This window comes from Anabrus simplex, chromosome 2 (assembly GCF_040414725.1).
Source record: "Anabrus simplex isolate iqAnaSimp1 chromosome 2, ASM4041472v1, whole genome shotgun sequence".
Taxonomy (NCBI): Eukaryota; Metazoa; Arthropoda; class Insecta; order Orthoptera; family Tettigoniidae; genus Anabrus; species Anabrus simplex.
In genome coordinates this window covers 842189319-842207713 of record NC_090266.1, presented here as the reverse complement: position 1 = coordinate 842207713, position 18395 = coordinate 842189319, and positions in this window count along the sequence as shown.

Below are 18395 nucleotides of genomic sequence, written 5' to 3'. Positions count from 1 at the left end.
GATTACTGGAAGACGAAAAACACTTTCTGAATGAGTATAATAAGATTCTAGGGTAATTTGTTAATGCAAGTCTCTAAATCATTTCAGCAAGAAAATCATTGAAATGTACCATGAAGTGCAGTATTTACAGTATGTGATGGTAGATGTATCACACTTGCCCACTCTAATTATCAAAATTTTATTATTATATTATTATTGCTACTATTATTATTGAGTTAGTGCCTACTAGAGACCACGCTCCAATTTCAATTCATCATCCTTTGTTGTTGTTCCTTCCTTTTCTTCTAGTATTCCCTCATTGTTTCACTATGTTTCTTGTTTCTTTCTTCATTCCACTTTGTGCCGGTTTTCTTTGCCTCCCTCCCTTAGAATCCTTCCATCTTTAAAACCTTCCTCCTGAAAATTCCCCTTTCCATTACTACTTCTCGAGCCGGCCCCGTGGTGTAGGGGTAGCGTGCCTGCCTCTTACCCGGAGGCCCCGGGTTCGATTCCCGGCCAGGTCAGAGATTTTTACGCAGACGTGAGGGTTGGTTCGAGGTCCACTTGGCCTACGTGATTAGAATTGAGGAGCTATCTGACGGTGAGATAGCGGCCCCGGTCTAGAAAGCCAAGAATAACGGCCGAGAGGATTCGCCGTGCTGACCACACGACACCTCGTATTCTCCAGGTCTTCGGGCTGAGCAGCGGTCGCTTGGTAGTACAAGGCCCTTCATGGGCTGTAGTTCCATGGGATTATGTGGTTATTACTACTTCTCTGATATTTGTTCCCAAGTCTTTTTGATCTCTTGAATTCAATTGGTTGTTGACTTTATCTTCCAAAGATAGGTGCAGATCTTTTTGGTTAGTCTACTGTCGTACATCATGTAAATATGACCAAAAAATAGCTGTCTCCTCCTCCGTACTATTATAGATATGTTTTACATGTTCTGATAAATTTCGCTACTTCTTCTTAATTTCAAATATTCTTTCTAGAGTGCCTAATATTTTCTGATAATTCTTATTTCTAGTACTTTCACTTTTAAGTCTATAATAGGGTACTAAGCATTCACTGGCATATAAGCATTTTGGTTTCACAACTGTGTTGTAGTGCTTTATTTTGAGATTTTTAGATAAACATATTTTGTTGTATGTATTTTTGTTATACCATATGTTCTTTCCATTTTGTGTCCTTACCTCTATAGCAGATTCTTCAAAACTTTTTTTGGATTGTTTTCCCAAATATTTGAATTGCTTTACCTTTTCCATTTAACCAATATTCTTCATGAATTTAGTTTTCTCTTCCGAAATTCTCAAGCCTGCCATGTTGGCTGTCTCTTTCAGGAGATTTACTGTTATTGGTGCAATAGTCAGGCTTTAACAGAATATGGCAAAATCATCTGCAAATGCTAGGCAATTCATTGCAACACGTTTGTTCTTTCTCCCCAGCATTAGTGGTGATATATTATGGTGCTTAAGTTTTTCGTTCCAAATTCTCACAAGGTTTCCTAAGATAAAGTTGAAAAGGAGTGGAGATAAGCCACCACCTTGTCTGACACTTTTTTATTTTAGAAGGTCGTGATATCTCACCCATAAATTTAACTTTTGAGACTGTGTCTGTATCTGTATTATTATTATTATTATTATTATTATTATTATTATTATTATTATTATTATTATTATTATTATTATTATTATGGTGTATTAATATAAGAATATTGGACGGTGGAAGGTCTCTGTGTTAGATACTAGTAATTTATTTTGTACGGGCAGTTGGGAAACACACTCCTATTTCCAGGTTTGGAAGAACATGCAGGGAATGTTTGGTGAGTCATACTGGAAGTCCGATTCTGAGACATGGATATCCTGAAGTCTGCCCCGTCAGGAAATAGCCGCGTTGATAACATAGCGCAGCAGATCCCTCACTCATGATTGAAAATACTTGAACGTGCTTGGACATATCGAGGCGGAGTTGGGATGAGTAAGTCTACATATACATCGGGAGGACGCAATCCAGCGAACATTATCTACTATGACTATTACTGCGAACATGGACGAGTGTGCGATTGATTATTGACGAAGGAGCAATGAGGTAGGTTACTCTCTAATACTTATGCAGCTCCTGCGCTAGTGTACTTATCTAGTACATGTAAAGGGTCTTTATTTTTGCTTGGCAAGGACTTTCTCGCTCGACCTTGACCACTGATGACAGGCCGCGACCGGCCACTGGCGCGTGCTGTTTCCGGCTCTTCCTGCAGTTGCTGAGAGCTGAGCTCCGAGATAGTAGGGTGTTCATTGAAGCTACTGCGTACTGTATGTCGTATTGTATAGTGTTTTATTGTGATTGGGTATAGTGCTGTAATGTATGTGAAATATTCGTTACGTGAACGTGTATATCTGCACAATACATACGTTAAGTGCAGAAAATCGTGCGCTAGGACAAGACAAAACTTTCGAGCGAAATTTCCATTCCTATCAATCGGACAATAAAACAACTAGCCAAGAGATCCAAACGTACAGGCTCAGTAAACAATAAATATAGACGTAAAGGTCGTTATCTCCTTACTGAAGCTAAATTAGACGACATTGGCGAAAGATTGGAACACACACCACAGAAATCACTTGAGAGTTTGGCGCAGGAAACTGGGGTATCTCATGCTTCTGCCTGGAAGGCAAAAGCGTTATTAAAACTGAACCCATACACGATTAGCGCAGTGCAACAATTACACCCGCTAGATCCCGTTAAGGGAGTGATTTTTTTATATTGGGTTTTAGGGAAGGTAGACTCAGGTGAAATTTACCCCAAGGTAATTCTTTTCAGATGAGGCTAATTTCCATTTGCATGGCCATGTAAGCTCACTAAAAATAGATACTACAGTGCAACAAAACCAGAAATAGTGTTTGAGCAACCGCTTTATGACGAGAAAATCGGGGTCAGGGTCGCTTTGAAAGGGCATAGAATTATAGGCCCGATATTTTATGAAGGCACAATAAACAATATGCGTTTTAGAGATGAAATCCTTGACCAATTCTTTGATGAGCTGACATACGGAGAACGTATTTCGGCATATTTTCAGCAGGATTCTGCCACAGCTCATACAGTTGAGGCATCAATTGCTGAATTACGCCGCGTGTTTGGTACGAGGATCATAAGTAAAAATGTGTAGCCCTCTCGCAGCCCAGATTTAACGGCATGGGATTTTTATTTGTGGGGTATGTTAAAAAATGTAGTTTATGGGAACAACCCTCACACACTAGATGAACTTAAAGACAAGATAAGAGCTGCAATTGTATCCATCAGTGCTGAAGAACTTGGTAGAGTAACTGAAAACTTCAGTAGGAGATACCGATTATGTTTGGCACCGCAGGGGAACATTTTCAGCATAAACTGTAAAAATGGTAAGTAAAATGCATGATCATGATTTTGAGCAGTGTATTCTGATGTACATACGCACGCGTGGTAGCCGGCAACTGAACCGTCACTGGTGGCCACGATCGAGCGAGAAAGTCCTTTCCAAGCATAAATAAAGTCCCTGTACTTGGTCTTATATCTCATGGAAACTTTCGGTAATCTATGGCCTGGTTTTCTAGGCATAGCGTGTGTTTGTGCAAGTTAAAGTGTCTCTAAACCCAGGTGTTAGTGTCAGTGCTTAAAGAGGTACAGTATCAAAATGGTATACCACGTGTTGACGGTGAGAGCCAGCAATTTGTGTTGATAAACAAAAACTTAAGGACAATCAATCTATATACATGCATTGTAAATATTGGTCATCGAGCTGACTGTAAATGGTAGTGCAGTCCTCACTGTCGTCTTCCACTGCTTTTGTCCTGGGGCTATTGAGTGTACATAGGGAGTCTTCCGGCCGTTGTACATGTTGTGAGTGTGAAGTGTATCATTTTTGTATTGATGAAGTTCTCATGCACTGATATCTTCAGAATGTATGTAGTTGTATTCGGTCTCGAAAGCCAAGTTTAACTGCCGAGAGGATTCGTCGTGCTGACCACACGGTACCTCGTAATCTACAGGCCTTCGGTCTGAGCAGCGGTTGCTTGGTATGCCAAGGCCCTTCAAGGGCTGTAGTGCCATGAGGTTTGGTTTTTTTGTGTAGTTGTATTAGAAATCAGTAGAGAAGTTATTGCGGAACCTAGATGCAATTCCTACCTGCTTAAGCGTTTTAAGGGGGTTGGGTAAGCCCGGAGCAGATGTACCAGTAAGCGGATTTATGTCCACGCCTTGGTAGAGAGAATCATCATCAATCTATCTATATAAATATATCTATTACAATTTTCTATGGAAAATGTAGGATTCCGAACATTTCAGTTAATAATTTTATTCATTCCATGGTTATTATACGTAGTACAGTCATTAAGTTCTGAGACTGACCACATGATGGCGCTGTGGTGCACTACAGCGCATAGGTGGCGCCGTGGTATGGTATCATGTCAGTTAGTCTCTCGTCCCTGCAAGAGACAGTTGAGTGCATGCACTGGAAGCAGACGTACGGTCGTTTATGTGACGGTGATTTGAATGCGCCCGTCGGAGCTTGACATGTCACTGTTTGAGCAACGGGCAAAAATCAAGTTCTGCCAGAAATTAGGTGAAACCGCTGCCGAAACATTTGAAATGATGCAGCAGGTTTACGGTGAGGACGCATTGAGTTGCAGTGTTGTACTTAGGTGGCACCGACGTTTTGTGCAGAGACGGGACAGTTTGGAAGATGATGTGCGTACTGGTCGGCCACAAACAGTTCGAACGGAACGCAAGATCCAAGAAGTTGCAACGTTGGTGCGTGCTAACCGCTCCCAATCGGTAGACGATCTTGCAGCAGCAATATGGGTCAGCCATGGTATTTGCCACAAAATTCTAACGGATGACTTCAACATGTCTCGTGTATCCAGCACAGTCTGCCACGAATACTGTCGCAAGACCAACATGATGATAGCACGACGATTTGAGGTGACCCCGTCAGTAACGCTGACGATGATCCGACGTTTCTCAACCGGATGATAACTGGAGACAAAACATGGTGTTTCCTTTCAGTGGTGTTTGCAGCAGCTATACCAACGTTGACAATGTGCATAATGGCCAACGGCGACTATTTTGAGGGTGGATGTGGTTCTGTGTACGTGTACGCCGTGTAATGCGGCATCCTGTGCAACAAGCGGAGTCGAAGGGGTGCCTACCTTCCAGGCGTCAAGTCTCAGAACTTTATGACTGTACTACGTATATTTCAGATTTATTTATATTACAAGTAATCCTAATAAAGTGCAAAAGATTAATATGAAACTAGATAACAAAATATATAGTTATCACTAGATCTTTTTAAAATTTGAAGATTATTTCATGAAGGTAAATAAATGTATGGTAAGCATGCAGAATTTTGTTTTAAGTAGCATTGTTAGTTGTGGAGCTATACAAAATCAATTTTACAACATTTCAGCTAGCAAAAAGTTAAGACTATCGACTGTTAAGGATACATTAATTGTCTAGTATTATTACAATACACGCTAAGTTGAGAAACACAAGCACAGTTGGTGGGTTCCTGTACTCCTGTTCTACCTCGGTTGACACATTATTTAAAAGGAATAATTAGTAGAGATGGTAGATTTTAAAGTTTTAAAACTGAGAATTTAGCATTTTAAAAATTAAATATAGCGTGTTCTAGAATATCCACTTTAAAATCAAAAACATTCCTAAATTAACATACAAAACTGAAGTGAAATTGTTAGCATTAACAAACATGTACATTGATATGGATATGCTTACTCAAATTATCTCTACATTTTAATTTCATTCGGTTCTTTAGTCCGATATTCATTGAAAATAATGCTATTTAAGCCAAGGTCACTTAAGAACCCACTGAATGTTAGAAAATAAGTAATCTTCTACATTGCTTTATTTTAGTCTGTTTCCTATGTCAATGCCAATTGATATGCCAATTGAATATATAATACGGACGGCGTACACGATCATCACTTGCAGATCAATGATCCCAGTTAAACAATATTTGTTTCAATACTTCCAATTCAACCGTAAGACTTTAATGGAATCAACATCTGAATCCAATACATCGTTCCTTACTCCTTGTGTACATGTAATCGTCAAGCGTACACACTAGCAGCGGAACTTTGAGAGCTCATCCGCTGAAATAATTCTAGTTAAAGCAGAACGGGCTCGCCATCCACCCCTAAATCAACAGTCACATAGTGGAATTACATCCTCACGGTCGCTTGCTCCTAGTCGAGACTTCTGCAGCTCGCTGTGTTTACTTCTTCCCCCTCCCATCAGTGGAGCATCCCCTTCCTCCATCGCGCTTGCATCACAAAGTCAAATGATAACTCACCCACCCACTCGATCTTGTTTCCCCAATCAGGACGGGAAGGGCTCAAGGCGGTCTCTAAAACGGATTTATGAACGTAATTATCTATCAGCGAGCTACCAGGGAGAGTGGAACGAGCTACAGAAGATCATCTGCGGAGGATTTAAATCTTCTGCTACCACCTAACAACTTGTAGCATTGTGAGAAAATTACTTTCTCTACTGAAGAAGAAATTTAAACTTGTGATCCTCTGCTCTCATTCCATTCCTCAATTAAGGCACAGCCCCAACAACTTCCTTGCGTGAGAAAGGGAAACCACGGAAAATCATCTTCAGGGCTGCCGACGGTGTGGTTTGAAGAAATCATCTCCCAAATGCAAACTCACAGCTACATGGTTCAAATCGCTCAGCCATCCGCCCGGTGCAGATTCTTATAGTACCGGGCTGAATGGCTCAGACGGTTGAGGGGCTGGCCTTATGATCCCAACTTGGCACGTTGGATCCTGGCTCAGTCCGGTAGTATTTGAAGGTGCTCAAATACATCAGCCTGGTGTCGGCAGATTTACTGGCACGTAGAAGGATTCCGGCACCTGGGCGTCTAGGAAAACCGTAGAAGTAGTTAGTGGCACGTAAAGCAAATAACATTATTATTATTATTATTATTATTATTATTATTATTATTATTATTATTATTAAAGATAGGTGTCTTCATATTACGAATGTGAACTGAAAGGCAGACTTATCTGTAGGCCACATAAACTGAACTTCACGGCAAGGAAAGTACATTCTACCGTGCGAGTTGTCCGTGCGGTTAGGAGCGCGCAGATGTGAGCTTGCATCTGGGAGATAATGGGTTCTAATCTCACTGTCGGCAGCCCTGAAGATGGTTTTCCGTGGTTTCCCATTTTCACACTAGGCAAATGCTGGGGCTGTACCTTAATTAAGGCCATGGCCAATTCCTTCCAACACCAAGAGAATACACGGATTCTGCTAGAAAGGACTATGTGGATAATAAGGTGAACCGTTTACAGATCATAGTACCTACGCTAACTGAAAAAAGGTTATACAATAGGTGATAAACGAATAGTACAGGATGATGATCCCATCGATGAACAAGACGTCTGTATTAAACGGTTTCTGGCTTCAGAATTGAGTAAGATTGGCACTATACAATATGGAATGGTTTATATGAACAAACTGAGCTTGACAGATGCTGCTGAGCCTTAAAATCTACGAGATATTGTTACAAAAGGGATACTTGGAAAAGAGGCTTGCATCGCAACCAACATGAATTCCGTCTTTATTTCTTGTATGAGCAAACCAGCGAAAGATAGAAAAATTACTAGGTGCACCTTAGAGCAACCGAGTTGGGAGGTCTATACGATGCCTTATCATAGAAGTACCACATTATAAAACATGAACCAGATATTACTCGCCTGCAATACGGCGTAATGAAGTGACTATATACTACAGATTTAAACAGAGTGTGAAAAATGGGAAACTTTATCATTTCACTTTACTGCAACATCAGACGACAAAACCAATAAGAAAACTATCAATGACTATGTACTAAATGTGAAGCTCGTGTACTCGGTGGAGAATACTACCACTCACATGGAAAAGAGGGATGTCGATGATTTTGTTCGTGTTGTATTTAGACAAAAAGAATAACAACATTAGCGTACTTATTATTGAGTAAAAACAGCGTTGAATATATTAACACAGTAATACGCCTGTTACAGAGTGTACTAAAGAACATGGTGAAGCTACGCTATACGTCACAGACAAAAAAGAATGTTAGTACGAGTGAACTTCAACACATTTTACAAGCCGCGCACAAGGCCTACAAAGGGGAAGAAATCCCTCGGTTAGCGTTACAAAATGCTGTATGTATAGCACGAGAACATGTGTCCTAAGAGTAAAAGTTTATTTCAGAAACGTTCACGTATTATTGCAGTATCTAAACGAGGTGGCTTCTTACCCACTTATTTTGCCGTACTTGCTGCCCTAGTCTCATTACTGGGTGGAGCGAGTGCTATTGCAAAAGCGGTCGAGTCTGTCGAAGAAGCAAAGAAACAGTTGGAAGAGAGTAAACGTCATAACGAAGCAATGGAGGCAATCGCATTGCGTGGTGAAGGCGTGAACACGAAGCTGGCTCACTATAAAGGACGACTTAGTATTTATATCAATCCAAAAAAACGTATCTTAAATGCACTGCCACGACGAGCAATGACGCACAAGGAAGTAATGAAATACGCAAAACTGTTGACAATTCCACATTTTCGAAGTGTTTTTATGCGCGATCCATGGCCTTAGAAAACTGCGGTAGTAAATTTAGTTGATAGTCATGGAATTAATTTTGTAGCTTACTAAAAGCGAAATAAATATATTCTCTACTTTAATAGTTACGGTAACCTTCCTGCACACGCAGAGCTCGTGCGATATTTCGGACGCAGTGCTACGGTACATTATAATGTGCAACGCGAACAGAATTTTAGTAGTCAAGACTGCGGTCGTCTCTGTCTAATTCTTATATAGAAACGGAACGCAGTTCCTTGGAGTTGGGACTCATTTCATTTCAAATCTGTAATTGAATATATAACGTATTTGAAAATATTAATGATTAGTTTTATTATGACGATCATGTGCTAACTCTACTACGTAGACGATATCCATGACCATATATACAGCGTCATCTCTCACCGATTCGGTGTACATGAGTTTCTCACGGGAAAGCACTAGTTTCTATTTCTAGTTTCTATTCACGTTTAAAATCGATTTTTCAGCACCAATTTCTGTCGGACCACTAATATTCTTTTCATCTTTCGAATTAAAACCGCTAGTTTAGCGCATATCAGTCTGATCTACCGGTAAAATTACTCGATCATCACCGCGTGTTCATCACCTGCAATATCGTCAGAGACATGTGTTCCAATAAAGAAATTTCACACTCGCTCCACGATTTTACCCTTACTCCATCTAGCAACTACATCATCAGTGAAAATCCAGTTGTAATTCGTTACTATCATCTGGTGAGTGTGAACCATATACGAGAAATAACTTTGCGCCTTGTGAATAAGGACAATCGTCTTGTCCAGTTAGAGTCTCACGCACCCGTAACGTACTAACTACACTTAAAGCCATTGTGAAGCATAATGCTATATATATAGAGAGAGAGTGAAGCAAAAGAATGTATTACGGGTCAGTAAAAGAACTCTAATTGTCTAACACATCATTGACTATATGAAACAAGTGTATAAAATACATAGCACTGTATATAGAGATAGTGTAAGTCGTCAACAACAAACACTATCACACGCCAGTAAAAGAACCCTTCAACAGATATGCTAAATATTTCACAATGAAGTCCTTCTTAGAAGTAATAATTCCAATCGAAATCCAACAGGACATCGTACAAAATTGAACATTTTTCTTTTCAACCTTTCACTCAATGTTTGAAAAATAATGACGAAATGTGCATAGTTATCAATCAACAAGATATTTGTACCTTCCCGCATGAGAGTTATCTCCACATCGAAGGACAACTCACAAAAGAAGATGAAACTACACGCGCGACATCGACTTTGCCTAACCATGCACTAGCCTTTTCATTTTCCGAACTGCGTTACAAGATCAATGGTGTTAAAGAGGTTAACACTCGAAACGTTGGATTAACAAGCGCTATGATACTATATCCTTCGTACGAAAGTGAAGAATGTAAAGCTCTTCGTATAGCTGCATGGTGTTCCGATTCTAGCAACGATTGGATGATTAATACCGATGGAACATTTACATGTCTTTTACCGCTAAAGACCATACTAGGATTCGCAGAGGACCACAAGCCCATTATCGTCAACGCAAGACAAGAGCTCAGTCTGGTTCGAGACAGGAGTGATTATAACACATTAAAAGGAACTGCCACAATCGTCGAATCAAAAATTAATTGCAATGAATAATATGGGAAATGTCCCTAGTGAGCCTTTCCGATCAAGAAAAACTGAGTCCCCTCAAGATTGTGGAAAACGAAACACCATTAGCAATTCAATTTATAAGCTAGGAACTGCACGAGTACCCAGTTTTAACACTTTCCGACAAGCATATTTGGCCTGTCAAGACATCACGATACACTGAAAGCCCACTCTACGTCATTCTCTGTTTTCAGAATAATCTCAAGTACCAACAGGAAAAAGATGCATCACTATTCGGTCACATTACACTGCAAAACATACGACTTCACGGGAATGGAATTACTTACCCTATGAAGCCACATTATTTCCTCTGTATTATAATTTGAACTTAAACATTTTTGTTAATATTAATTACAATGACGCTGTGAAAACACATCATTTAAAAATATATATTTCTGTGCAAACATTCAGAAAATTAAAAAAATTGCAAGGTAAAGTAAAGTGATTTTTATTAGATATTAATATTTCACACCTATATATATGTTCACTTGTAAAGGAATACATATTTTTTGATAAAAACATCGTTTAACGAGCATACACTAATATTTTTGCAAGCTAAAGCAATGTTGTTTTGATTTTATATTAATTTTGGTGAATTATATATATGTTTACTTGAAAAGAAAATACATTTTGTTGATAAAGCATCGTTCAATGGGCATACCTTTATGTATCAGCCGGATTTAAACAAGCCGTATTTAAAATTTTTTGTTTCTAAGGGGCGTTCTACAGGCAAACTCTTATATAGTCACTTAAAAAATGGATGCCTTAAACCAACTTAATGTACTGGGTGGAATACCATGTTTGGAGACGCGATGACTTCGAGATCCACATTTAAACTAAGCATTTCCAATTGTCAATATGCGAAAAGTGGAAACTTACTACTGGACACGTATTCTTTGCCAGTATGATGATCTTGTTTTTCTACCTAGTCCATTTGCGGAGCTATCACCAGCAAAACTAGAATCAGTCAGTACTCGAAACATCATTTTAAAATATCAACGTTTAAAAACGGAGCCTTCTTAGTGCAATTTGAAGAAGGAAACGTGAATATACCGAGTCGACGACGTTAATAGTTATACAAATTTCTGCATTAAAATTTGAAGATTGAATTCCTTGTTAATAGCAATTACCATGACGGTGTAAAAAAGAAAACGTAAAAAAATGCATTTTCAGTTCAATGAATGTTTGATTTTTTGCGTATTCCAGTAATGTGATTTTAGCGTTATGTTACAGAACTAAACATAGACTTATATTAAAAGTTAACATACATACTTTGTGTATGAAGCGAAAAACAGTATCGAATCGTGAAGAGAAATCATGTTGAAAAGAAATCTGGTCAGAGCGCAGGGACTAATTGATCGAGTGATTGATCACTTCCCCTTCGAGTTACTTCTTCCAGGATATGAATTTTGTAGTCCAGGGACTAAACTTGATAAAATACTTGCACGCGGCGATTAGGGAGTCACCAAACTTTATGTAGCTTGTAAAAAACGTTATCTTTCATATCGAGAGAGTAAACAAAGTGAATTAAGACAGGTAGCCGATCAAGTTTCACTTAAAAGAGCGACAGAACTCGAAAAATCGTCAACAACACTACTAGCGGAGAGAATGGCTGCAATCGTCGTAGCCGGTCTGAAAAATAATCTTGCCATTAGTGGTCATTGTTTAAAATTAAAAGTAGACTTATTAAAATACGTGTTATTGAAGGATTTCTACAGTTTTGTAGCTACTCGATCCACCACAAGCTGTAGATTTCCTTCTATAACGAGTTGTTTTTAGCATAAATCTTACACTTTGCACAAAAATAAAATGGACTTCAGTATCATGTACAATAATAATCAACAATACGACCAATTCTCCAGGCTAGCGTATCTCTTGAGTTAGGTATAATACATTTCCTGTTATCATCATTTTTTAGAGAAGCTTTGTTGTGTAATTGAGTGTACATCCGATTATTCTTGCTCCCAAATGTATGCATTTGCTACAGTTATGCAGGTGAACTATTGAGAACAAAAGTCTTTTTATCTTCATTTAACTCACGTTCAACAATACTTTTCTAAATACCTTTCATTTTTGTTACTAAATTATTAACTGCTCTAACGCAATAAGGTTTAGCTTTTGTAGCGGGTAATGTATCAGTGACAACACCGGCCTCTTCATCCTTAATTTTGCCTAGAACTTTCTTGTTTATTAGTGGAAGATTATATATATTGTTTCCTGTGTAGTTACTTGCGTCAAACCTATCTAAATAATGTTTAATATAATTTTAAAAGTCATTCGCCTTAATCTAAAGAATAAAAGAGTCAGTGTCAGTATAAAGTAATTTAGAATTTTTACCGTATTCCTTGTTTATATAACCCTAATTGAAATCGTACATGAGTGTTTTAGACAGTTCGAGTACTGCAACGCCTACATATATTGGTTTGTCGTAAATTACTTTCAAATGATTCATTTTTATTATGACTAAATCTTCATGAATAATTGAACTGCTGCGGAAGTTAGGTTTACTTATTAAGTGTTGGCACCATGTCTATTAACAACATCTCTCCGCTGTGGAATCAGTTTCACATTGTAACCGTACAACAGGGTTACAGATTCCATTCAGTATTTATTATTATTATTATTATTATTATTATTATTATTATTATTATTATTATTAACCCGATCCATTAGATTTTATATTCTGTTTCTCATCATTTAGACTGTAATAATTAGGCATCATGCATATTATTGTATTTAATCATAGGTTAAGTGAAATGTGTTTGTAATTATTCTGCATTGCTGTAAGTGAGATTTGTTGGTTTCATATAGTCATGCTATGGCTTGTAACTCTGGCTAGATGAGCTGGCATAGTATTTTGCAATCGAGGCCATGTTTAACTGAGAATGTTGTGTGCAAGTAGAATTCCCGGTGACGCATGAAACTTAGTCATCTGCAATCCGCTTGGGCACGCTTAGACAACACTTGACTGATGACATCAGTGCGTGGGCACGTGATTGCGACGAAGTGTCAGTATTCGCCAGCTACTGTATGTTGAAGTGGAAGGGATGAACAGAGAGTAGGGAGGTGAGTCGTCATCGCGAGGTTATAAAAGTCGATGCAACGGGTGAGAGGTATTCAGATCATATCGTGCAGATCATATGTAACAGTCAGATGTATCAAATGGAAGAAGTGGTCTTAGTGTGATGGTCAGAGCTAAGAGTTGTTTTTTCAAGAGATCTTGTAATAATCGAGGTGGTCTACAAGTGGTGGTTGTATCCGAGCAGAGACGGGTACTATGCTGATAAAGAAACATCATCTTCTTGTGAGGATGGACTTCACAAGATGTTTCAATAATATTTTCCAATTTCTTATAATATATTGAGTGGACGTAATTACATTGGAGCTCCCTACACGCGTACATGGTATGTAGGCCAACTCCTTGTTATATAAGAAGATAACAGCAGACTGCTCCCGACTTCAGCTCATAGGTTTTCCCAAGAATTTCAAGTTCAACAGCGGTGTATGCAGACATCAGGTAATTAAAACATCAGACATGTTATGCATTCATAACATGAAGAAGAATGTAATCAGCGGCGATATCACATCTCACTTCAAGTTCATGCCAATAGCTTTTTTTGTTTAGATGAAATTTTCCTTTTATTTTTACCGCAAATCTCACTATATATATTGTTTGTTAAAACACTGACTTAAACCACCTCGATTTTCGATTTTATAAAATGTACCATGTCAATATCTGTTAGCGATTATAAAATCACCTGTGTATACTTTATCATCGCATTCCAACTTACCCCAGGCGCCGTATGATACTGACAAGGGCAAGACTACATGTTTTATACAAATATAGCGAAAATGTTCAAATACATTCGCCAACAGAAGTACTACCGTCTTCAGATATAAATCTGCGTATTCTCCTAGAGTTTGAATGTGAAACTGATGCCAGATTCAATGTGCATGTAAATAGTCATAAACACTAATGCCAGTTGAATTGTAAAACAATTCTTTACGTGGTAAAGAGCATTCTTCAATACAATCTACGCTCTCAGAATTTTTGTAAGGAATACAACTTTACGTCGAATTAAATTAAGCTGTCCTGCTTCTGGATATATGTGTCGCATTTCAGTAAATTATTCTTCTTTCAGATTACTGGTAAACGTATAAAGGATACTTGCCATGAAACGGAGTGTCAATAAATCGCAGTTTTCTACTCTGTTTATCATCTACCTTGACAGATTTTGGTGAAAGAAATGTACCATTCTTTGTTCTGAGGTATTAGATCAATTCTTCCATCTGAAGCTCCAAATTCTATAATGATAGAACGTAAGTCATAACCAGATATGTTATGTAGAATAACAGGAATGCATTTAGGAACTTTATACTTCCAATTACAGCTATTATGGCCTGCAAATCTCTAGTTTCCACTAAAGTGGTCGTGATCGAACACTTCAGGGTCATTACCTGAAAAGTCTCGGCCACAAATACCACTTTTAAGGTATAATTATGTTGTTTTAACTGAAATTCAGTGAGAGGTTTCATGGAAATAATTGTACCTAAAATACGGCCAAGACGTGCTGTATGTCTCTCAAGCCTGTCCAAAATCACTTGAGCGGCTTTAGGTCCCCTGTATAACTCGAACTTATTTAGTGAGGTATCATAAATGCACTTAATATAGTGCACAAAGCTATATGATTCATGCATATGAGTAGTACGGGTGAAGGATATTCCTGGATCAGGTGCGCGTGTTTCATATGGCTTTAGTTCAGCCTCAAAGTCAGCATATATAATAAATGATACCAATAACTGCTAAACGTAATTCTTGAATTTTTAAATTTGATTATTGTCTGGAGTAGGTAAAACTGCGCGTCTATGATTGCACTCTTTTTAAGAATGTTTTGTGAGTTCATCCTCGGCTCTAAAGTACCGCATGCATCCATCACATATCCACTTTCTATTACATCATTTCGATAAATGACTACTAACCAGGCTACCCAAATTCTTTATCCACCAATAGTGAGGTAACTGAAATTCTTCTATGTACAATAGGTTGATATGAGTTTCTTTCTTATTTTAATGTAATACAAGAGGCCTACTAAACTCTTCCCTTCTACGCCATATACAATTATACTAATATAATTGTGCTTTTCAAAAATACCTATGCCTTTTACATTCATTGGGAGGTAGCCCAGTTACATCGACTATATTTAAATAATTTGGATAGGAAGTTACTCCCGTAGAATCACTGTTTTCAGATGGGTGCAACGCCGAGAAGTTTGCCCAAAGAAAACACGCCTGATCTTTTTTCTGAACATTAACACCGGTTTTTGTTGTACTTGATCAAGGCTTGTAGATCGATGTATAATGACCCGCGAAGAGGGCTGAATTTATTAACATAAACTTCAATTTCTATTAAGGCCCAACCCAAGGCCCGTCCTCGGAAATCTTCACTTTTCATGGTAATAATATTTCTAAGATCCTGATAAACATCACTGAAATTTGTTGATTGATTGGCAATTATAGATTTTGTATTAAACGATTTTATGTCTGTTATATGGCCTACCACCAAAATTTCTGGTTTTAACTCATAGTCCAAAACGTTCAACATTCACCTTCAAAGGTTTATGATATACTCTGGGTAAGCGAAACCCGTCTTGTTAAACATATTTAAAGGAATTCCTCAATGCTTTACATTTTTTGATCTCTTGTAACTCGGTAACTGGCAATTCGACCTTTAAAAGCACTAACAATTTTTGTCATGTTCTCACATTCAGTTTCAGTAAATGGATCGTTTTCTATGTGTTATACTGCGCAAATGCCCTTCAAATTCGAACGAAGGCACATCCAGTATTCATATATATAGTGTGTACGTTTTGTATATCATCTATTTTTATCATCTTCGAAACACTGATTTTTTCATAAGATTCTGAAGTTTTACGTTGACAATTATCAACCACTTTCGTATGTTTTTCTGTCGATGATCGTACTTTATCAGATGATACTTTGTTTTGCTGATGCGCGTTCATCGGATGACTGTGTTTAGATTTCACATTTCGTTTAAGATTATCAGGTCTGCTAAATATAGCTGTACACTGAATGCATTTGAACGTATTTATATTATATTTGGAGTTGATATGCCGCCGAAGAGAATAGGTCTTGAAAACTGTTCGGTAAATAAATCATACTTAATCATTATGGTTTCGTTCCTTCACTATATTATGTCTATAACAAATAGTAATAAATAATAAATATATAAACTCAGTGAGTGATAGAGATAATACAAGTTACGTTTAGGTGAAAGAGAATCAAAATATACGTATTCTGCACTATATATGCAAATGACGATTTTGACAATTTTTCTGTCCCAGTAAATTAGTAGGAAAAATGTAAAAAATAAGTTACATTCATATGGAAGAGAATCAAAAGTTAAATCAAAATCTACAATAAAATATTTTTACTGATAATTGTCGTATTAAATTAAATCAGGCTAAGTCCAAAGTCCAAAGATGTAAAGTGAAGGAATAAACTAAGTCCTTTGAAGAGAAATTTTTAAAAAGTCCTAAGAACAATAAAAAAGTTTTAAGTCCTGTTACTGGATTAGTTAGGGAATGATGTTAGAAATTCAATTTACAGGTTTTGTCCCGAAGTCGAAGATGTGTGTGCGGGAACTGTTGGTTTGGGCCACAGTCCGCGCCTTTTATATCCCCCGGGTGGTTGAAGTCACGCAATAGAAAGGAGAGAAAAATGGATTTTTGTAGATTAGAAGCGTTTGCATGCTTCGCTCGCCAACAAAAGGTATCTATTGCACTATGCTAGATCACTAGTTGCAGCGGCTCTCTGCTGGAATGATGTCCGACTAGCTTGTGAAGTGAAAATATTGTCAAATTATATTTTTACTTAGTAGTTTGACATGTAAAATTTTCTGTCTGATGCAGTAGTTATCAAATAAGCTAAAGACGGTTGTTAGTATTTTGGGCTCTGGAACTGAATTATTTTAGTTTCTTGGAACAATTATGCATTGAGAGTGGGCAAAGTTGACAAAATTTAGATTAAAAAATTTAAATATCTCGGAAATGACTGGTTTAAAGCATAACTGACAAATCCTGAACCCCCATCTGATCTCACCGTCATAAACACATACCTCGAAGTTGAGGTGGCTGGGACCAAGGGAAATGCAAAATATCTCGGCAACGGTTGATTTTAGAGCAAATCGGAGCGATTTTTCAGCACCCTTTTGTAATCTCGTACCGAGTACTGAGTGAGGTTAAAAGACAGTAGGGTCGGCAGTTCGATTCGCCATTTAAACCCTTTGGTATTAGCCCCAAAATGCTATAAAGCGAACGTGTTCTAGATTAGGTTAGGTCAAGGAAAAGGTCATAGGTCAAGGTAAAATTACGGTTACGTGCAGTCGCCAACTTGGAAATTTCAGCATGGCGGCCATCTTGGAAAATTGTTAGGTTAGATTAGGTCACGTGATAAAAAAATTGTTAGTCAAAGTTCAAAGGTCAAGGTCAGAAGGGGAGTTAGAGGAGGAGGTGGTGCTAGAAATGTCCAATTTACTCTACTTTATTTTCTACGGCAGCGATATGTTTAGTTACTAGGTACTTTACGCATTAGCAAGCATATTTGGCCATCTGAGAGAGTGTCATTTTCCTTTTCATCACAGGGTAACATTTGCATGTTATGAAAGACAGTGTTTCTATGGCAGTATATAAATCAGTGTGATTTTAATCTGAAGCAAGCTAACTTAGTACCTATCAAATCTAAATTCTGCAGCCATTATCAGACAGAAGGGTGTTCCCATATACGTGGAAAGTAATCGGGAAGTGATTACTACATCCCGAAACAATACAAACAGTTCCTATAAACATATGTGCTACGGTCTTACCAGGGATAGTGCATTTCAATACAATAAGTGTGGAAAATGTCCGTCATGCGCCTGAAAGCTAGGGATGGGCGCGACTGAAGCCTGGAATCGAGAGCGTCGACTCCATCGACTCCGAACACCGGTCTCGGTTCGCATGAAGCCTCTCGACTCCAAGTTAAACTGATGCACATTGCGGGGCCGCACAGCCGCTTCGCATGAAGCCTCTCGATTCCAAGTAAACCTGATGCGCATTGCGGGGCCGCACAGCCGC